This window comes from Anolis sagrei, chromosome 1 (assembly GCF_037176765.1).
Source record: "Anolis sagrei isolate rAnoSag1 chromosome 1, rAnoSag1.mat, whole genome shotgun sequence".
In the NCBI taxonomy this organism is placed as follows: domain Eukaryota; kingdom Metazoa; phylum Chordata; class Lepidosauria; order Squamata; family Dactyloidae; genus Anolis; species Anolis sagrei.
Window position 1 is genome coordinate 197,311,155 of NC_090021.1, and position 20,426 is coordinate 197,331,580.

Sequence of the window (20,426 nt, forward strand, 5' to 3'; positions counted from 1 at the left end):
AAATTGAAGAAATAATGAATAAGTGTCTAGAAGATCAAGGATTGAGATAAATATAGGTAAAGTTGAAAGTTCTGTGACTTGCCAAATCAAATAATCTCAGTGGAATTAGAGCAACTTAATTTTGGATTAGGTTGCTCTAATTCCAAAAGACCACCTTTGAACAGGGTCACATGAATCCCGAAAAACCATATTTGCATGTTAGAGGTCCTCCTGAATTTGGTGCCGTTTGTGGAGTTGGAGTCTGGTGGCTCAGGATGTTTTCAACAAAACCTGGAGAAAGCAGTTCTTCCTTGAAGCTAGTGATGCACAGGCTATATTCAAACTAGACTTTTGTAATGCATTTTACATATGGCTGTATTTAATGGAAATGCAAATGATGTGGCTGTATTTAATGGAAACTCATCCATTACAAAATGCAGCTACTGATCTGGTTTGGTATTTCAAATGTGTTACATCATACTGTACCAATTATACTGGCTGCCTGGTGATTAAAGGTCTAAATCATCTCACATGATTCAGACCTTTAAAGTGGGGAAAGGTTATGTACCTTGTCCAGACCTTTAAATTGGCCACATAGGCACAATTTTGCATCCCCACCATCCAAATCTGGGAGACTCATGGGCACTCGCAAGGATTTTTCTATGTATAGAACTTTCTTTAGAATCATAGTGTTGGAAGAGACCTTGTGGGCCATCCAATCCAACCCCCTGCTAAGAAGCAGGAAAGTGGCATTCAAAGTAACATATATTACCTGAATTGTTGTGTTGGCTTGTAGAGTGCTTTCATTATGACTCTGGTTTTTTTAAAAAAATACTATATGTTTTCATGTTGATGGAAGCAGCATTTGATGGGCTTAGGAATCTGTCTATCCATTAATTTAATTAATTTAACTGATTTAATTGATTTCTATCCATGCACACATTTATACACAAACATGCATTTGCCTTTATTACCGATGGTACAAAATAGTATGAAAAATTGTATATTAGCACATTTAGAAGGCTGCAAAAATACTAAAATTAAAGCAGCAGTGAGACAATAGTTGAAAGAAGTGAAAGGGATATGTTACATGCATGTGATTTTAGAATATTTAGAATTGTCAATTTAGGAATTTGCTGTCTGCTTGGCTTAGTGCCTCTTGGTTTTGGTATATTTGCAAATGTATTAATTAATTAAGTTAATTAATTACCTGCTTTTCCAGACAGAGGCCCTGAAAAAGCTTACAATGTAGGGGGAAACAAAATACAACTAAATGCTTTTAAAAACTTAAATAGGTAATCCAATTTAAATGTAATCAAAATTTGTTTAAAAACATATCTAAGAGTGAATCTACACTGTAAAACTTATGCAATTTGACATCACTTTGATTGGAATGGCTCAATGATATGTGGAATCCTGTGAGATGTAGTATGTTCAGGCACCAACACCGTTTGGAAAACCCTGTTTGGCCACATTGGACAGTCACTGTGTGTCATTTTTCATTGCCATAGCAGTGACATTTAGCTTCAGAGAGCTGCCTGTCACCCAGTGCCTTTGCTGATGTAAGCAAAGATGCCTGTGCGACTTGGGGGGAGGAGTGGGGTGATCCCCCTTCTCTCTCCTAGTTGCAAAGGCAGCTTTCCTGGCTTCAGCAAAGAAGCCACACAATGTCCAGAAGCTTGCTGGAGCTCCATGGCCACCACTGTGGCAACAAAAGGCAACTCAGGAAATTTGCATCCCCTTTTGCTACATGCCACCGAGCATGAGTGGCACTGACCCATGCAAATAGTGGGGCTTTCTGAATGAAGACTTCGCTTACAAAGAGCAAGAACACTTGCTTCACATTGGAGGGTTTTTTGTTTTTTGTTTTTGTTTTGTGTGTGTCTGGAACCACTTGAGAAATTGCAAGTCACTTCTAGTGTGAGAGAATTGACCGTTCACAAGAACGTTGACCAGGGGATGCCTGGATGTTTGATGTTTTACCATCCTTGTGGGAGGCTTCTTTCATGTCTTCACATCAGGAGCTGAAGCTGACAGAGGGAGCTTAACCTGCTTTCCCTGGATTTGAACATCCTGCTGGCACAAGGGTTTAACCCATTGCACCACTGGGTGACCTTGGGCAAGTCATTCTCTCAGCCACAGAAAATCCCATGATAAATTTGATAGGGCTGAAAATAACTTGAAGGCATGAGGCTACAATAATTATATGTGATAGAGAGACAGGCCCCATAAACACAGACACAGGCCTGTTGGAAGCAGTTCTGAAACACTGTGTCTTGCTTTCCTGTTTTCCGACTTATTGTGTGCTTCTAAAATTGGGACCATGACCTTGGCAAGGAAGTAGAAAAGAATGGAGAGGGGAAAAATCATACAGACATATCTTACATGCATGTTTGATGTTTTACCATCCTTGTGGGAGGTTTCTATCATGTCCCTGCATCGGGAGCTGGAGCTGACAGAGGGAGCTCACCCTGCTCTTCCTGGATTCGAATAGCTAACTTGTTGGTCAGCAGTCCTGCCAGCACAAGGGTTTAACTCATAGAGCCACTGGGTTAATTTCACCTCCAATCTCACATTAGAGGTGAGATTTCCCCATATGTCTATGGCCCATGTAGATGGGCCCTAAGTCATGGAGTCAGAAGGTAGTGAATTTCCCTACACTGGAGATTTTAAAACTTCAGTTGGATGCCCATATGCCAAAGATGCTTTAGCTATGACACTCTCAGTAGGTTAGTCTAGATCTGGGCATCTCAAACTTTCTGAAATAGGGGACTGGCAATTTCCCTCCAAAGCACCAGGGAGTGATACTGTATTTATGATCATTGTTTGCAATTGTTTCTTTTTGTTTCCCTGGAAGCTTTCCAGGGACTGGTAGCCAATGGCTTGGTGACTAGCACCAATCCATGATGAATATCACTGAACAAGAGCATCCTTGTGGGGTTTCCCCCCAATGTCCCAATTATGTGTTTATGATAGCTAATCTAGCAATACATCTGGAAACCCTTGTCTTCCAAGTGACCAACTTCTACCTGGTCAGCTCTCCCCATTATAGATAACTCAGTTTTCCCCATCATACACAGACTCTTCCTTATTCTTGCATTTTTTTCTCGACTGTAAGTGCCTAGAAAGATTGTACATCTTACAGAAACTAAGTCTCATTTTGTTACGGTGATACTCACTACAACACCCACCCCCCTTTCAGTCTTTACACACCCACTGTACTCACCTTTCTTTTTCCACTGTCTCTGCCCTTGGCCTGCCCCTCAACCTATGATTCCTCTTGCTCTCAGACTGCAGCTCACTTCCCTGTACTGAAAGAACCCCCCCCCCCCACACACACACACAAACTACCACCATGTGACTGCATTAATATCATGCTGACTAAAAACTGGGACACAGAGATGTCTACATAATTTTCCAGTGTTCACATTGAAGCTTGTAGTAATGCTGGGAGCTCTCTGAACAAGATTTCTGGAGTCTGAGACCTAACCTGAACTGCAACTTTCTATTCCATCTCTTAAACTCTTAAATTATGCACACACAGGCACATGTACATACACACCCATATGGATACAGAGGTAATTGACGATTGACAAAAGTTATTACAAAGCCAATCTACAAATCAGATTTGTCCTGAATCCCAGAAGAATGCATTCAATATCTATCTCTGTGTGTCTGTCTGTCTGTCTAATCCATCTAATCTATCCATTCTATCATCTGAAAGTTTCAAAGCAGAGTTAAACATCTGTTAGCAGTTTTTTTCCCATGTTTTCCTGCATGGCAGAATTGAGTTGGATTGGATTACTCCATGATTTTATGATCCATGGTTTTATTGTCCATTTATCTTTTCTATCTGTTTAGATCAAACTAAAACATTTTTCTCATTGAATAAATAGATGCATAGATAGGTAGGTACGTAACTGAATGCTTATAATGCTGTTTTTAATTAACACAGTTACTATTGTCGCCCTTGGGCTGAGAATTGCGGTATATAAGAGCAGTAAATAAATAAATAAATAAATTGTGTTAATTGTAACTGTGTGTTTTAATGGGTTTTTTTTTTTTTTTGGCATCTAATGACTGCCTGCTGTAAGCCGTTCTGAATCCCTCTTCGGAGGGGAGAAGGATAGGATAGAAATGTCTGAAATAAATAAATAAACAAACAAATAGGCAGGCGGGCAGGCAGGCAAACAGACAGACAGACGGTTAAGAGACAGATATTAAATGTATATTTCTAGGATATTCAGGACATACCTGAGAGAAGAGGTAAACTATCTATCTATATAGTATCTATCTATCTATCTCTTCATGCACATATTTCTCAAATGAACAAAATATTTCAGTTTGAACTCCTTCAGTTCCTAAAGAAATGGTTTTTATAAACTGCAGCCTTGGTTGTAATTAAGTTTCATCATTAGCAACATAAGAAGGCATAAGCCAAAACATTTTGTTCTGATTATACTTTTTATTTCCATTTGTTAAACTCTCTCTCTCTCTGACAACACATACACACAGACACACACAATTTACTAAACCCTGGATTAATTTACATCTAGTGATAAGCCTATTTTAGAATATGCAACAGGTTCTGCTTCATGTCATATTTAAAAGGATTACCTCTCATGACTCTTCTGTTATGTGCTTTGTAAGGAGACCTTTTGCAAAGTTGTATGAATAAGACTGAGGTTCCCATTGCTCAAAATTGTTCATGGGCTTGATGAACTCAAGGATTTCTCCAAAATGGTGAAAGTGCTGGAATTTGGCTGGAGTTATAGTTGGAATTTGTCAATTATTGCCACGATGTCCTTATGATTTTCTTTTTGTCCCATAATTTCTTTGTGAAGTTCCAGTATAATGTGTATGTGTGTGTGTGAGAGAGAGAGAAACTTGCACTTGTGGTGCAGCTGGCTGAGAGTCAGCTGTATTAAGATCACTACTGACTGAAAGGTCGTGATTTCGAAGCCAGCCCAGGTCAGAGTGAGTTTCAAACCATTCTGTGTAGCTTGCTGTTGACCTTTGCAGCTCAAAAGACAGTTGCATCTGTCAAGTTGGAAATTTAGGTACCGCTTATGTGCGGAGGCTAATTTAACTAATTTACGAAGCCATAAAAATCTCCAGCAAGCAAACAAGCAAAGAATGAGGAAGTACTCCATCAGTGTGTCAAATGGATGGTGAAGCGACAGCTCCCCTGGTGGCCAGAATACCCTCATGAAAGCTGGAAAGTTAAAGAGCCTATGTGTGTCTGTCTATATATGTTTTGTGTCTATGGCATTGAATGTTTGCCATGTATATGTACATTGTAATCTGCCCTGAGTCCCCTGCGGAGTGAGAAGGGCGGAATATAAATACTGCAAATAATAAATAAATAAATAAATAAATAAAATAAGAGAGAGAGGCACCTCGTCGTCGCCTGGGCCCCTCCCCTGCTCTTTTTCTTTCCTCTGGGGATGGCTCTCCTTTCCTTACCCTCATTGCGGGCCCAAGCGGTGGCAAGAGGCCCAGATGTCAAAGAGGTGCCTCTTCTGCCACTTCTGGAACAGCAGCAGTCACGGCACCCGGGCTAGACCGGTTAGCAGGAAGGAAGGCAACGTGGAGGAGGAAGGTAAAGAGGATGAGGAGGGAAGAAGAGCCACTCCTCGAGGGAAGAATAAGAGCCAAGGAGGGGGCATCCCTACTTCGTGGAATTTCACGTGGAATTCGGTTGCTGGTGGGACAAGTGCATCCTCTTATTACGGGTCCTCCTGGAACATAACACCCATGATAAGTGAGGGAACACTGTATTATCATTAACTTTTAAATTTCACTGCAGGGTGTGGATTTCCTTTTTTTACCAGAAGTTTCTAGTACAGACTAGGACAAATGCCTCACCTCTGTATCTGCTATCTCAGCTCTTCTCACATTACTTCCCCCCAACCCCCTTGATAAGATTTGGAATAAGCCCTTTGCCACAGAGGTTCTTAAGCAGAGACTGGGTGGCCATCTGTCAGGAGTGTTTTGAAATTGTGTTCCTGCATGGCAGAATGGGGTTGGACTAGATGGCCCTTGTGGCCTTCTCCAACTCTGTGATTCTATTTCTCTAAGGAATACTGCCCATATGAACTGACCTTATGGGAACTCTGGATCCATCCCATAATACACCAGGAAATGTGGCTTTTAAAGAAATCAGAGCAGAAACTCCAGGCAGAATGACACTGCTGCTGATAAAGGGCCCATAGGGGAAATCACCAGGGAGATTTTCAAGGAAAAGTCTGCTGCAAAAGGGCCATTTTCACAGAGTAAGGAGGAAGTTCCAGCGTGTAGACACAGCCATAGAAACAGCTGAGCCTCTCATTTATTCGGTTGCTGGTGGGACAAGTTCATCCTCTCATTACTTTACAGTGCATGGATGGTGCCAAATGCCCTCCCTGAGGAGATTTGCCAGGCCCTGACGTTTTATTACTTCAGGCAATTGGCCAACACATGGCTGCCCCAGAAGGGCTTTTAACTAATTACTTTTCGTAGATCTTGCTATTTCGGTTTTATCTTCGCACCACTGCCTCCGTGACTGGTTGCTGATTATTTGATTTTCACTGCATTTTATATCGAACTTGTTTAGCACATTTTAATTATTTTTTATCATGTGAGCCACTTCAGAAATCAATTTGTGGAAGGAAAAAGTATGTGGGTGTATTGTTGAAGGCTTTCATGGCTGGAATCACTGGGTTGTTGTAGGTTTTTCAGGTTGTATGGCCATGTTCTAGAAGCAATATCTCCTAACGTTTCACCTGCATCTGTGGCAAGCATCTTCAGGAAAAAAAAACTCTTGTCTGTTGGAGCTAGGTGTAAATGTTTCAGTTGGCCACCTTGATTAGCATTTGATGGCTTGACATTTTTTACGTGTGGCTTGTTACTGCCTGGGAGAATCTTTTGTTGATATCATGGTTTAAGCACTGGATTATGAATCCAGAGACTGGTTGGAGGCAGTTCTGAAACATTGTGTCCTGCTTTCCTGTTTACCAACTTATTGGGTGTTTCTAAAATTGGGACCATGACCTTGGCAAGGAGGTAGAAAGGAATGGAGAGGGGAAAAATCATACAGACATATCTAACATGCATGTTTGATGTTTTACCATCCTTGTGGGAGGCTTCTCTCATGTCTTCGCATCAGGAGTTGGAGCTGACAGAGGGAGCTCAACTTGCTCTCCCGGATTTGAACCTCTCACCTCTTGGCCAGAACAAGGGTTTAACCCAGCGTTTCTCAACTTGGGGGTCGGGACCCCTGAGGGGGTTGTGAGGGGGTATCAAAAGGGTCTCCAAAGACCATCAGAAAACACAGTATTTTCTGTTGTTCATGGGAGTTCTGTGGTGCCAAGTTTGGTTCAATTCCATCATTGGTGGAGTTCAGAATTCTCTTTGATTGTAAGTTAATTATAAATCCCAGCAACCACAACACCTGTGTGGGAAGTTTGGCCCAATTCTATTGTCGGTGGGGCTCAGAATGCTGTAAGTGAACTATAAATCCCAGCAACTACAACTCCCAAATGTCAAGGTCTATTTCCCCAAACTCCACCAGTGTCCACATTTGGGCATATTGTGTATTCATGTCAAGTTTGATCCAGATACATCATTGTTTGAGTCCACAGTGCTCTCTGGATGTAGGTGAACTACAACTCCAAAACTCAAGGTCAATTCCCACCAAACCCTTCCAGTATTATCTGTTGGTCATGGGAGTTCTGTGCACCAAGTTTGGTTCAATTCCATCATTGGTGGAATTCTCTTTAATTGTAGGTTAACTATAAATCCCAGCAACCACAACTCCCAAATGACAAAATCAATCCACCCCAACCCACTAGTATTCAGATTTGGGCGTATCGGGTATTTGTGTCAAATTTAGTCCAGTGAATGTAAATACATCCATCATATCAGATATTTACATTATGCTTCATAACAGTAACAGCATTACAGTTATGAAGTAGCAACTAAAATAATTTTATGGTAAGAGGTCACAACAAGATGAGGAATTATATTAAGGGGTTAACTGTATTAACATGAAGAACTGTATTAAGCATTAAAAAGGTTGAAAACCACTGGTTTAACCCATTGCACCACTGGGTGACCTTGGGCGAGTCATACTCTCAGCCACAGGAAATTCCATGATGGATTTGATAGGGCTGAAAATGATTTGAAGGAACACAACTACAACAATTATGTGTGATAGAGAGACAGGCTCCAAATACACAATCGCAGGCCTGTTGGAGGCAGTTCTGAAACATTGTGTCCTTTCCTGTGTGTTCCTAAAATTGGGACCATGACCTTGGCAAGGAGGTAAAAAAGATTGGAGAGGGGACAAATCATACAGACATAGATTACATGCAAAGCAGGTGTGGGGCAGTATCCTGCCTTTGCAAATCCATTGGTGTTATGTTTATCTCCCAATCTCTCTCTCTTTCTCTCTGTGTGCCTGTGTGTTTGCCTGTTTGCCTGGAGGAACACAGCTAGGAAGCTGTTGATTCAAGTCTCAGCTGAAAAAACTGGTCCTTTGCCTGTATTGACTCCCATCACCAGGAGGTGGCAGTGCCAGGTTAGGTGCTGCCTCCCTCTCCTCCTCCCTCCCTGCCTGCCTCCATCTCCCCATCCTCCTTTCTCTCCCTCCTCCCCCCCCCCTCTCCCCTCCTAAAGAGCTCTTTTCTGCTATATGTTGGGTACCATAGAGTGAGGCAGAGAACAGGAAGCGGAGGCAGGAGCAAGGAGGATTCTGGAAAGCTCTCTGTGAGGGTATTTTCCCCCCTCCTCGCCTCCTTTTCTAGCTGTGAATGCAGAAATTGAAATGGAGAGATAGCTAGAAGGCATTGTGGCCAGAAACCTGGATCCTCCTCCCCATAGGAAGACAGTGTTTGGTTTGGTTGTATCTATGTATATGTGTGTATTATTCCCCCCCCCCCCCCTTTTCCATGATCTTGCTGGATGCTGTGCTGTGATTTGTCCCTCCCATTTCATCAGGTAAGCTGGCAAGCCATTTCCTCAGGCAGGCAACGGGATCTTAGCAACCAGAAATCTCTGAAAAAGAAGGGGCCCTGATGCTCAGCTTGCGGTGTGTGTGATAGAGAAAATTGGGAGAACGGAAGATCACTTTGAGACAGACCAGTGGTAAGGATACTGCTGGGCAGGTGGGAGGTTTTGTGGTGTTCCCTTCACTCCTCCTTTTCTCCTTCCTCTTTCTCATATTTCCTCTTTCCTCCTTCACCTCCCCTTCCTTCTCTTCCTTTTCCTCATCCTCTTCTTTCCACCTGATCTGCTGTGCTTGCCTACCTGTGAGTAAACCCAATTGAATTTCAGGATGCTTATATCTGGAGTAGACATGTATAGTCTTGTGTTCTAAAATCTGGTCCAGGACTAGAAATATTGCAAATTATTTCTTTCTCTTTCCTCCTCCTCTCTGTGAAATCAATTTGTCGAATGTGATATACAGTTTTTTCAAACCATCAGCACAGGATGCACTTTAGTTTTCCAGTGGAGGTCATGTTGATCTTGAAAGAGAGAGAGAGAATAATATGTATCATTGGTGCCTTAGCATTAAAAAAAATCAGATATGGTTGTGAACCTCTCACAATTCAGGTACCACAACGAGAATACTCATGCTATTATAGCTCATCTATACCCTTTTAAACTGTACTGAAAATTACTCTTTTAAAAGAGCAATTTTGGTTTCTTGTGTATCTATAATGTTATAATCATGTATGTAATTTCCTTCTTTTTTCTACCATGGCACATGTCTCACAAGGGGAGGAACATATTATCCAGATGAGTGATGTTGAAGGAAGGCCCCATTTCAATCTATAATGTGAACACCCAGCCCCTCCCTTCAGACACAAGGCCTGTTAGGAAAGCAGACCATCATATGTATTTTCAATGTGCCAATTGTGTGAGGCTTTATTGATGTGCATCCTTAGGCAATGCTAATCATCATTTGTTGTGGCTAGATAACAAACCTCTCTTTGGACTGAGACAGGTAGCTAATCATAACCAGCCTATTTTGCCTGGGGCTACTGAAATTTGTGGTCTTGCTAGTTACAGTGCCTCGCTTTATTTTATATTTTCCCCTCCAGTAGGCTTACTTCCTATTAGGTTTGGAATAAATTGTATGTTATGCATTGCTGTCAAAATAGGGTGCTATCCTGGGTGTGCAACAGGAGCTTTTTGGGAGTGATCGCCTAGATTGTAGGTACTGGACAAAATGTTTGGATAACATCACCATGAGGATAAATTAGTTTAATTTCCCCCCTGATATTTTGGGTAGGGTGTGTAGATCTAGTTTACAGATTGTTCCCAATTTTTGTACATATCCAATTATAGATTCCTGCTTGCTTTATTTGGCACCAATTTATTTTTTATTTTCTTTTACTTTTTAAATTAAAGGATCCATAGATTTCTGCTTCTGTTTGTGCTGACACTTCAGCATATTTTGCTTGACATGGATCTCAATGTCTCATGGAGCATGAGAAATCTTTGCCGGAGGAATGTTAATTTTCTCTCAGTCAATCTGCCTTCTAGCTGGTTTGTGTGTTACGAAGCCGATGCTGCTTTGTGGTGCTTACTCCTTTCCTTACTGTACCTAAGGTTATGCTTGCACTTTATCCATCTGCTTGCTTTCAGACAGATAATATCTGCAATTGACTTAGGCGCCACACAACTATGGAGTAGAGGCCTAGAGATTGCGCCCCATATGCCTGCATTGATTACGTAGGTATGAGTTGTTTGTGATTTGCAAAATATCTTGTTTTATTGTTTTGTTTTTAGCCAAGGGGCAAGAGTGAGATAATATGTCATAAGCAACATGGATCACTGATGGGAATACATTGCTAATTCACTATGTCTGCTCTCTGTCAGATTCTTATCCAGGGTGAAGATTATTGCTCCTAGGATAATTAGAGTACTTTGGGTTTATCCAGATGATCAGTTCAGGGCATGACACTAGCATATTTTATTACTGATGAGTCTAGAAGTCTTTATTCAAAGACTGTCTGGGAAGTGTTTATTCCAACAAGAGTGAGAACTGCATGGTTTCAAGGCAAAGAAGCTGAATGGGATAAAGGCCAAGAATCTATAATAGCTGGCAATGTGTCCCATAGAATTGGTCATCCATCTTCATCAGTAATCAGTAATCCGGGGTAGGGAGCGAACAGTTAAACGTGTTGTAGATTTAAAGGCTTGACATCAAGCTAAAATATCTATTTTAAGAGGCATCCGGTCAATACTGAGTTTAATAATTGTGCATAAGATAAGGCACTGTTTATTTATTTATTGACTTAAGAACTCATCTTACTTTTCAATTCATTCAACTTCTCAAGGGAGCTAACAATAAACTGGCGATAAAACAGAGCATCATTTCAGTCCAGCCTCATGGCAGTGTCATTTGACCAGAATAGAAGGGTATTTTGGATGCATGAGGTCATTCCAGGCAGCCTGAGATTATAGGAAACATCAGGATCTCCACTGTTTTGCATAGTGGGAACTGCCGGGTGGGTCCTCAAAATAGATGGTGAGATTTCCCACATCAAGGATCTTCTTGTTTTGAAGTTCCTTGGATATATGTGCATGTGTAAGTCAGCTTTTGTCCCTTCTGCCCGTTTTTTGAGAGATATAGACTTTTTCCATTTGCAAACCAACATATGAATATACTAACTCTCAGGTATGTGAGAATCTGCTATGATAAAATGCTACTTCAACACACTAAAGAATGAATCCACTTTAAATCCTGTTTCTGCCTCCTGCAGAATTCTGGCATTTGTAGTTTAGTGAGGCTGTGAAAGGCTCCTGCCTAAACTACAAATCCCAGAATTCTACAGGAAGCAGCAATCAGATTTAAAGTGGATTCATTCTCTAGTGTAATGAGGTTCATGGTCATAGCAAATACTCCATTGAGTCTCACACTGATGTCAATTGTACTCACATGTAACTGTAGGAGTGCAGCTTCTTTTACTGGATGTCTGGGCTTACACTCTGCCCAGTCCCACTCTAGCATTGTTTTTTTCATGTCAGGAGCTTCTGGTGTGAGAGAATTGGCTGTCTGCAAGGACATTGTCCAGGTGACACCCGGATGTTTTAGCATCCTGTGGGAGGCCTCTGTCATGTTCCCGCAAGGGAAGCCGGACCTGACAGACAGGAGCTCACCCTGCTTCTTGGATTCGAACCACCAACCTTTCAGTCAGCAGTTCTGCCAGCACAAGGGTTTGTCCCATTGCACCACTGAGGGCTCACCCACTCTACCTGTCAGTTAGAGGCAGAACTGCAGTTATTGAATCTATCCATATAGTGAAGCCGTTCCTCATTTGTTCCTGCTCTCAGAGTGGACCATTGGAGCAGGGCACAGTGGCAGCTTTCCCCTTCACATCAACTCACATTGTTGAGTTTTGCCTCCAAACTGGGAACATGTTCAGAGTATAGTGTTGTGAATTGCTTTTCTAGGTTCTGAAAAGAAGAGGGCCATATTCCCACCAAATGTGAGAGAGGCTCTCTTTTCATTTCTTAATGGATCAGAACTTAGGGGGAAAAGGTATCAGCAACCTAGGCTCTAGTACTCTGAGAGTATCAGATCTTGTTGGATCTTGTTGGATCTTGGAAACTAAGCAGAGTCAGGCCTGGTTAATACTTGGATGAGGTACCACTGGTGAACACCGGCTGCTGTATGTTATATTCGAAAATTCTGAAAACTTCTTGCCTTAGAAGGCCCTAGGAAATTCATGACTTGAAGGCACACATACACTCAGATTTTTGAAACAAGAGAAACCTGTAGTGCATAACCTGGTTGCTTCCATTTCCGCTGTGCTTAAGTTGCTATGACAATTAGAATTATGAGGGAGTGGGATGTTGCCACTTTTAATATGTTTTATGTTGTTTTAAAAGTAGTATTCGTTTTGTAGTTATTACAAAGTTTGCATGTATTTTTCATTATTGGAGCAACAGAAATTCAGAAAGGGAAGGTTTCCCTTTCACTCCACACTAGAATGTCTCCGCCTGTTGAATTTCTGTATGTCATAACTATAAAAGGTAGTGACTCTAATTGGATTGTGTATAAGCTTGAAAATCAAATTTGCATGTGGAAACCCAAATTGAAACTGTGCTATGGTGTTCTCGTCAGTTCATGCTGCTGTTATTATCAAGTTGATAAGCACATATGAAAAGTCAAAACAGGTGACAAAGCTTTATGTGCTTATAGAGGGCCACTTGCTTTATTTGTTTTTAAAGGTCTGACGTGTTTTGACCACTATCAGTGTTTGCTTTATTTTAGTTTGCAACACTAAAATAAAGCTATCATCCTATTTAATACATTAACAAAGACAGCACAACATTAGTTGAAATAGATTTATATAATACACCCTCCAAAAGAAATAGACCATTACACAAATGATCCTTATGCATGGACTCAGTTAGTAAAGAAGATATGACAGTCAACGGAAGGAACATGTAAGGTGATTGCATCATATAGCTTGCAGTTTCTCAAGTCTCTCCTGACACACACACAAAATATTGGATAATGGAATCTACATTATTTCAAAGAATATAACTAATTTGTGTTGTCACTGGCAATGTATGAAATGGAATTATATTTGCCATTTTTACTGTAGCCACTGAGAAAGGCCTATTCTGGTCATGGCTGAAACACATTGGACATTGGACATTAGAAACAAATAGGGCAAGTGACTATCCTAGTAGCATGTAGAATTTGCCTTCTGATTTGCTTTGACTTTGCTATTATTAGCAGCACATCCTAGTTAAATGGTCGGTATTTGCTCTTATTGTGTGCCTTCAGATCAACTCAGATTTATGGCAAACCATTCATGGAGTTTTTTGTAACATTTCTTCCCAGGGAAATTGCCATTTGCCTACTTAGGTTAAACGTGACTTTTCGATGGCTGAGTAGAGTATTAAACCCTAGTCTCCAGAGTCAAATCCAGTGCTCAGACCTCTACTTGGTCTATGCACTATAAAGGTAAAAAAACTAGCTTGCTCCCGCCTCCTTATGACTTCCCCTCACATCTTTATACATGGCCCTCATCATGTCTCCTCTCAGCCTTCTCTTTTGCAAGCTAAACATGCCCAGCTTTTTAAGCCGTTCCTCATAGGGCTTGTTCTCCATACCCTTGATCATTTTAGTCACCTTCCTCTAGACACATTCCAGATGTTGACATCTCCCTTTAATTGCAGTGCCCAGAATTGGACACAGTGTGATTCCAGGTGTGGTCTGACCAAGGCAGAATAGAGGGGTAGCATGACTTTCTTGGATCTAGATGCTATATTTCTATTTATGCAGGCCAAGATATCATTGGCTTTTTTTGCCGCCGCATGACATTGTTGGCTCATGTTTAACTTGTTGTCCTCAAGGACTCCAAGATCTTTTTCACACATCCTGCTCTGAGCCAAGCATCCCCCATTCTGTATCTTTGCATTTCATTTTTCTGCCTAAGTGGAGTATCTTGCATTTGTCCCTGTTGAACTTCCTTTTGTTAGTTTTGGCCATCTCTCTAATCTGTTAAGATTGTTTTGAATTCTGCTCCTGTCTTCTGGAGTATTGGCTATCCCTCACAATTTGGTGTCATCTGCAAACTTGATGGTCATGCCTTCTAACCCTTCATCTAAAGCATTAATAAAGGGACCTAGTTGCTAGCAAGTAATTAATTTTCAACATGCTTTTATCAGTATTAATCAAAGCTTCCGCGTGAAAAACAGTAGAATTGTGGTTCTCCAGATGTTTTTGTATTGGAGCCCCCAGTGTCTATCGGGCGTGTTGTTTAGGATGATAGAATTTGAAGTTCAATAACATTGGGAGGACACCATACATTTTCCACCCAGTATAAAGAGTTATGGTGAATCCTTCCACTGCAGTATGGAAATACCATAATAGTGCGCATATATATATATATATATATATATATAAGAGAGAGAGAGAGAGTTGAAAGATTTATGTTTGTCCTCTTGAAGGAAAAAGTAGCTGAACATGTTAATTCCTGTTTGCAAATAGCTGTTAGTAATGGATGTAAATAATACAAGTTATTTGGTTCATTTTGCTTAAATAGCCATTTGTGAATTCAGATGTGTATATGATTTAAATCAGCTCTGGTCTGCCTCAATGTTTATTTAAATATGTTTGCCCCTGTATTCATCTTCCTCCTTGTGAGAATGCCACCTTCTTCTTCTATTTGCAGTCCATAGCAGGGATATCTGTCATGTGGCTTGTCCCACATTTACTACCTTATAATGTAAATTATGGTCAAGATTTGTCCAAATTGATATGCAGTCAATTCAGCATTTGAAGGCTGGCCACTGGAGTAATTACTTTCTCTTATTTATCTACCTCTTGTCTCCGAGATCTTTAGAGAGGTACACAGTGTTCCAGTTTGAGGAAAATAATCTGAGTATCGAGAAACAGGCCTCTAGTGAAGACGATGTGACTTACATATGCCTTCAGGTTATCTGCGGACTTATGGCAACCCTTGAATTTCATAGGGTTTTCTTAGGCAGGAATACTCAGAAATGCTTTTGCCAGTTCCTTCCTCTGAAATATAGTCTACAGCACATTATGTTGATTACCAGTCTCCCATTGAATTACTGTCTATTTTCCTGCTTTTAGTGTAATTTCTAAAGTAGGACTTTTGTATGATTCTGCCTTGTGTTTTAAATACTCCGTCTTGCTCGTGGAAGTGAGTGTTTTGTTGTTATCGGTGGTATAAAGATTCAAAGTGATTTCTGGAACTTATTTATGTCAAATAGTGATTGTTTATGTGAATGAGATAAGGAACTTTGGGGCTTTCAGATGTTAGGTTGTTGTAGGGTTTTCGGGCTGTATGCCCATGTTCTAGAAGCATTCTGTCCTGATGTTTCACCTCACAACCTCTGAGAATGCCTGTCATAGATGCAGGCAAAACATTTGGACAGAATGCTTCTAGAACATGGCCATACAGCCCGAAAAATACAGCCATACAGCTACAACAATCCAGTGATTCCGGCCATGAAAGCCTTCGACAATAATTTCAGATGTTGTTGAACATTACTCCCATCACCTCTAGATAGCATGCATGACAGTGAGAGATGATGGGAGTTGAAGTCTAATTTTATATAGAAAGCTAGTCCTCTTCCTTGGACTAAAATTAGATAGAAACTTTTGTATAGTTGGGTTGAACACCAGTTTTCTTGAATGCTCCCATCTTTGAAGATGACTATTATAAATTTCAGTGAAGTAACTCGTATTTTAATCTTGTGAAGTGTGGTACTAATTATTGCTCCTTCTTTTCAGTTAAGATAGGAAAAAGGAATTTCACATTGCTAAACATCTGAGGAGACTGTGGGAGTTAGAACTGATGTAATTATTTTCTTATAATCAATGGTTTTGCTTCTTAAGGAACCCTACATAACGCTCACCTCAGAAAAGCAAACTGTTCAACTGATGAACTGCAGGTTTCCAACTCTCAGCTGAAACCCCACAGGGACAATTCTACTACGTACCAATTCTATACTCTAAGCTTTGCACAACCTTCACTCTCGTTAAATTTGATATAACTTACTCCCTCATAGAGGATACTTAAATTTATGCAAGCACCATGCCATTTTTGCACATACGTGCCTGGCCTTGTGAGTTTTATTGAAATTACATGGGACAGTTTGGCAGGAAAGAGGTAAAATATGGGAAGTAGGTTCTGTTTCCAAGGTGAAAAGTTTGTGGCCTCAATGCAGCAGATTGTGTCTTCTCAGCAGAACCCCCTTCCTCTTGCCGTCTTTTATGTATTCTGAAAACCAGCTTCAGCTGGCTAGGAAACCCTCTAGCACCAGTTTTCAGGAGTGAAGAGAGAGGACAAAAGTGCCGTCATGTAACTCACTTCAGCCTCAGTTTACATCACCAGTGATGACTGATCATGGGAGCTGAAATTCAAATAATCTCAACCAGAACTTTAAAAACTTTTCCACTCCCTTCAGGTCCAAGAAATGTTAGCATGACCCCAAATATTAGTTATATAAAATAGGTATAAAATTGAACATTTACTGATAATAAACCAGCATTTGAAGGGCTTGCCAAACAGGCTGATTTCCCTTTTTGTGAAGTAGAGCTGAACTACTGGTTGCAGAGTCCACTTTAAATGTTGTTACTAATAGCTTTGTGTAAATGGGTGCCATTCATTAACCTTTTACTGTTGCCAAATTTCTTGTCACCCCAATATTGAGGTAAGGGGATCCTATTTGGGGTTGGGACCAACAGTTTAAGAAGCAGTGATCTGGGATCAGATTCAGACAGGCCTTTATCCCAGAAGCATCCACGTTAAAATAACACAGATGTTTCTGGAGGGCTGTCCACACCCAACCCAGAAAGCGTGCGCTTTCTGGGGTGGGTGTCCACATGTTCTCTCGGACTAATCCCGAGAGAACATGTGGAGGCCCTACCCCCTCCCCCAAGCCACCAGGCCCCTTAGAAAACTAATAAAAACTTACGTGCCCTCCATTAGAAGCCTCGGCCGGCTCTCCCAGTGCGTAGAAATGATACGCTAGGAGACCGGGGGGGGGGGCATTTTCCTCCCTCTCCCCCCCCCCCCCATTCTCCTGGTGCACCATTTCTATGCGGCAAGAGAGCTGGCTGAGGCTTCTAATGGAGGGCACGTAAGTTTTTGTTAGTTTTCTAAGGGATCTGGGGGCTAAGGGGAAGGGTGGTGGGTATTCCCACAGTTTACCGGCTTATTTAGCTTGCTAAACTGTGGGAATACTGTCTATAGTCCAGACCCGGAAATAGTGGATTTATCCCGTGTCTTCCAAGAAGGTGCAGAATAAATCCACTATCAAATTAATTAGCTACAAACCAGGGTTTTCCTGGTTTGTAGTGAATTAATTTGGGACTGTCCAGAATGTTATCTGGACAGCCTCTCCTTTATTGCAGGAGTTCCCACAGTAAAGGTCCCGTCTGGACGGGCCGTAGAAAACACCAACCTGGGAGAAACTGCATTAGAAGATCACTGTTATAACGTTGCCAGGTTAGATATCAGAACAGAGGAGATCTTTCATCTCAATTTGTCTCCATGTCTGATTAGTTTCGCCACGTTTTCGAAACAGCAGTAAGGAATAGTTGGAATCCATGACATGCAATATTGACAATCAGAAAGCAGGAATTGGCATGTTTTTGATCTACCTAAATATCAAATGAAAGTATTGATTTCAGTTAACTTAGCCATGAAAAGTCAGTCTTCCATATTTGCTGGGGTTAGTGACACAGGATCCACATGAATATAGAAAACCTGTGAATTCAAAAAATGTTATTTTTTTAACCTGACAGAATACCTGTGCTCCTTGATAGTTATCTACTGTCAGATGTTGCCCATCAAATCACACTGGAGGACCTAGAGATTCCTAGAGAGACTGTTTTAAATATTTTAATCAGATCAATAAAAGGCAAACCTGCAAAGTAGTGGGCAAGACTAGCATGGCATTCTATTTTCTTTGGCAAAATAAAGCTCATTAGAAGAAATGCTTCTTGTCAGTGCCTTGCAATGGCTCCACTATATGACAGTATATTAGATAAAAGGACTACATCCAAAGACACTATCTCTTGCTAAGTAAGACATAAGAAAAGTAGACAGCAAAAAGCAGTAAACTAAAGAAATGAAAGCCAAAACCCAAACTTATTTCTATTGTTGTTGTTCTGATTTGAAGGCAATTAGCTCTTTCAAAGGCTCCTGATAGTGTGGTGGATCTCTACAATTTTATTTATTAGGTATGAAGCGAACAAGAATGATAAAAAGGAACTATTTTTCACAAAACATGTACATTTCCTTGGATTGCATATGCATGATGGTCTGGCAGCTGTTGTACATTGAGAGGATTATGTGAGATAGAACTAACATTTATTCTAGGAAGTATTCCCGTGGCTTACTAACAAAGTGAACAACAAACAATTCTTCCACCATGGGATTTATCTCTTATTCAGGCGGCTATTCTTTCAAGGAGAAAGCCGTAGTGAAGAAAGTTGCATTTCCTTGCAGGCGGCTACCCAGTTAACCAGAAGAGCAAAGAAATGGAACAGTTAGTACCGAAACTCTATTAAAATGTCAGACTGAATTCTTCATAAATTCCCATATTAAGCACATTTGTATCTCACATTTATAGTCAAGGATTCCAGCGAGGATAAAATTAAGTGTTATGCCCTTGTGGTTCCTTTGGGAAGAGGTTGTACATGCACTTGTTCTATTTGTTATTGCTTTCTTTCCAGGAATTCAAAGCTATGTAAATTGTTCTTTACTCCACTTTAAGTATCTTATTCCCACAACCATGTGAGATTATTTTATGTGGAGAAGTAGTGACTCACTTAAAATCACCTCTCAGATTTCACAGCAAACCATGGGCTCGACCTTGAGTCTCCTTGGCACACAATTGGATCCTGATTTAAACGCTTGAACTTTTGTACTATATATTTTAAATTTATTGGCAAGCCAATGCTGATATTGTGTAAGCTTAATGGTACTTCTTCTCACCATGCCTTCCTATGGGGCTTTTTTTAGGAAATAAAAGAAAAAAAGTAGCCAGGAATTGTGGAAGGAAGTTATCAGATATAATCAAGTATAAGGCACCATCAATAGCTTGCAAATATAATGTACCTATTGACTGCTAGAGAGCATGCCCCACTTCCCTGTTTCCCAGGCCAGCAAGCCAGCAGCCACCAACCACTCAACCTCTGGTCTTTCTGGTGCCCCAAGCCACCTTCAAGACCCATAGGACACCCCACTTCCATAGTCCACCTACATGCATGGCTCCCTTTTACCTGCTGCCAACCAAGTGTGGACCTGCATAGCCCCAAAACATCATCATTTTGGAGTGTTTAGAAGGTCCTACTCCAAGGAGAATGCAGCCTTCCTCTCCTCCTTCCCCTTCTTCTCCTCTTGTGATGCTTCTACCCAGGGATGAGGCAGAGGCAAGAGAAGGGGGGAAGTGAAAGCCCAGCCTCGCTCTGTGAAGCAACCTCGAGGCTATCTGCTTTGTCCTTTGAGCCTAGGTGTACTAGTGTTAGTTCCTTGGGCTCTCCCCCCACCCAGTTCACAACCTTGGGTCCTCCCTTCTTTCCATGAAGCTTGTTGTTGGGTCTACTTTCTTGAGCTCATCACCAATAATGAGCTTAATGGGGAGAACCAGCAGTTCTTTGCTTTGGCTCAAGGGAGGCCAGGATCCAATTTCTTTTGTGTGTTTTTTGGGAGTTTGTTGTCTGGCTACTGCAGTTTGAAGCTAGCTCCAAATTGCATTAAATGGTCAATGTAGATGGATCCTAGGAGTTGTCAGAAATGTCTTGATGGCTTAAAACAGCAACAACCACATTTTACATTGTCTTAATTTTAGCTTTGTGTTGGCTACTGGCTTAACACTGTTTTATTAAATCATACTACCATGGTGTGTACTTCACTTGAGTACCTGGAAGAAATAGATAGGTCCAGGGTTAATCTCCA

At 41.0% G+C, this 20,426-nt stretch overlaps 1 protein-coding gene across 1 annotated transcript in view; it reads left to right on the plus strand.

Moving 5' to 3' along the window:
• Positions 1-8,602: 8,602 nt before the first annotated feature.
• The window catches only part of LOC132776472 (sodium channel protein type 3 subunit alpha), a 90,561-nt gene continuing 78,737 nt past the window's right edge, over positions 8,603-20,426 (plus strand). Inside the window, 3 exon segments of the mRNA XM_067471946.1 lie at positions 8,603-8,727; positions 8,959-9,105; positions 10,612-10,702. The gene's annotated coding sequence lies outside the window, so the exon portion shown is untranslated.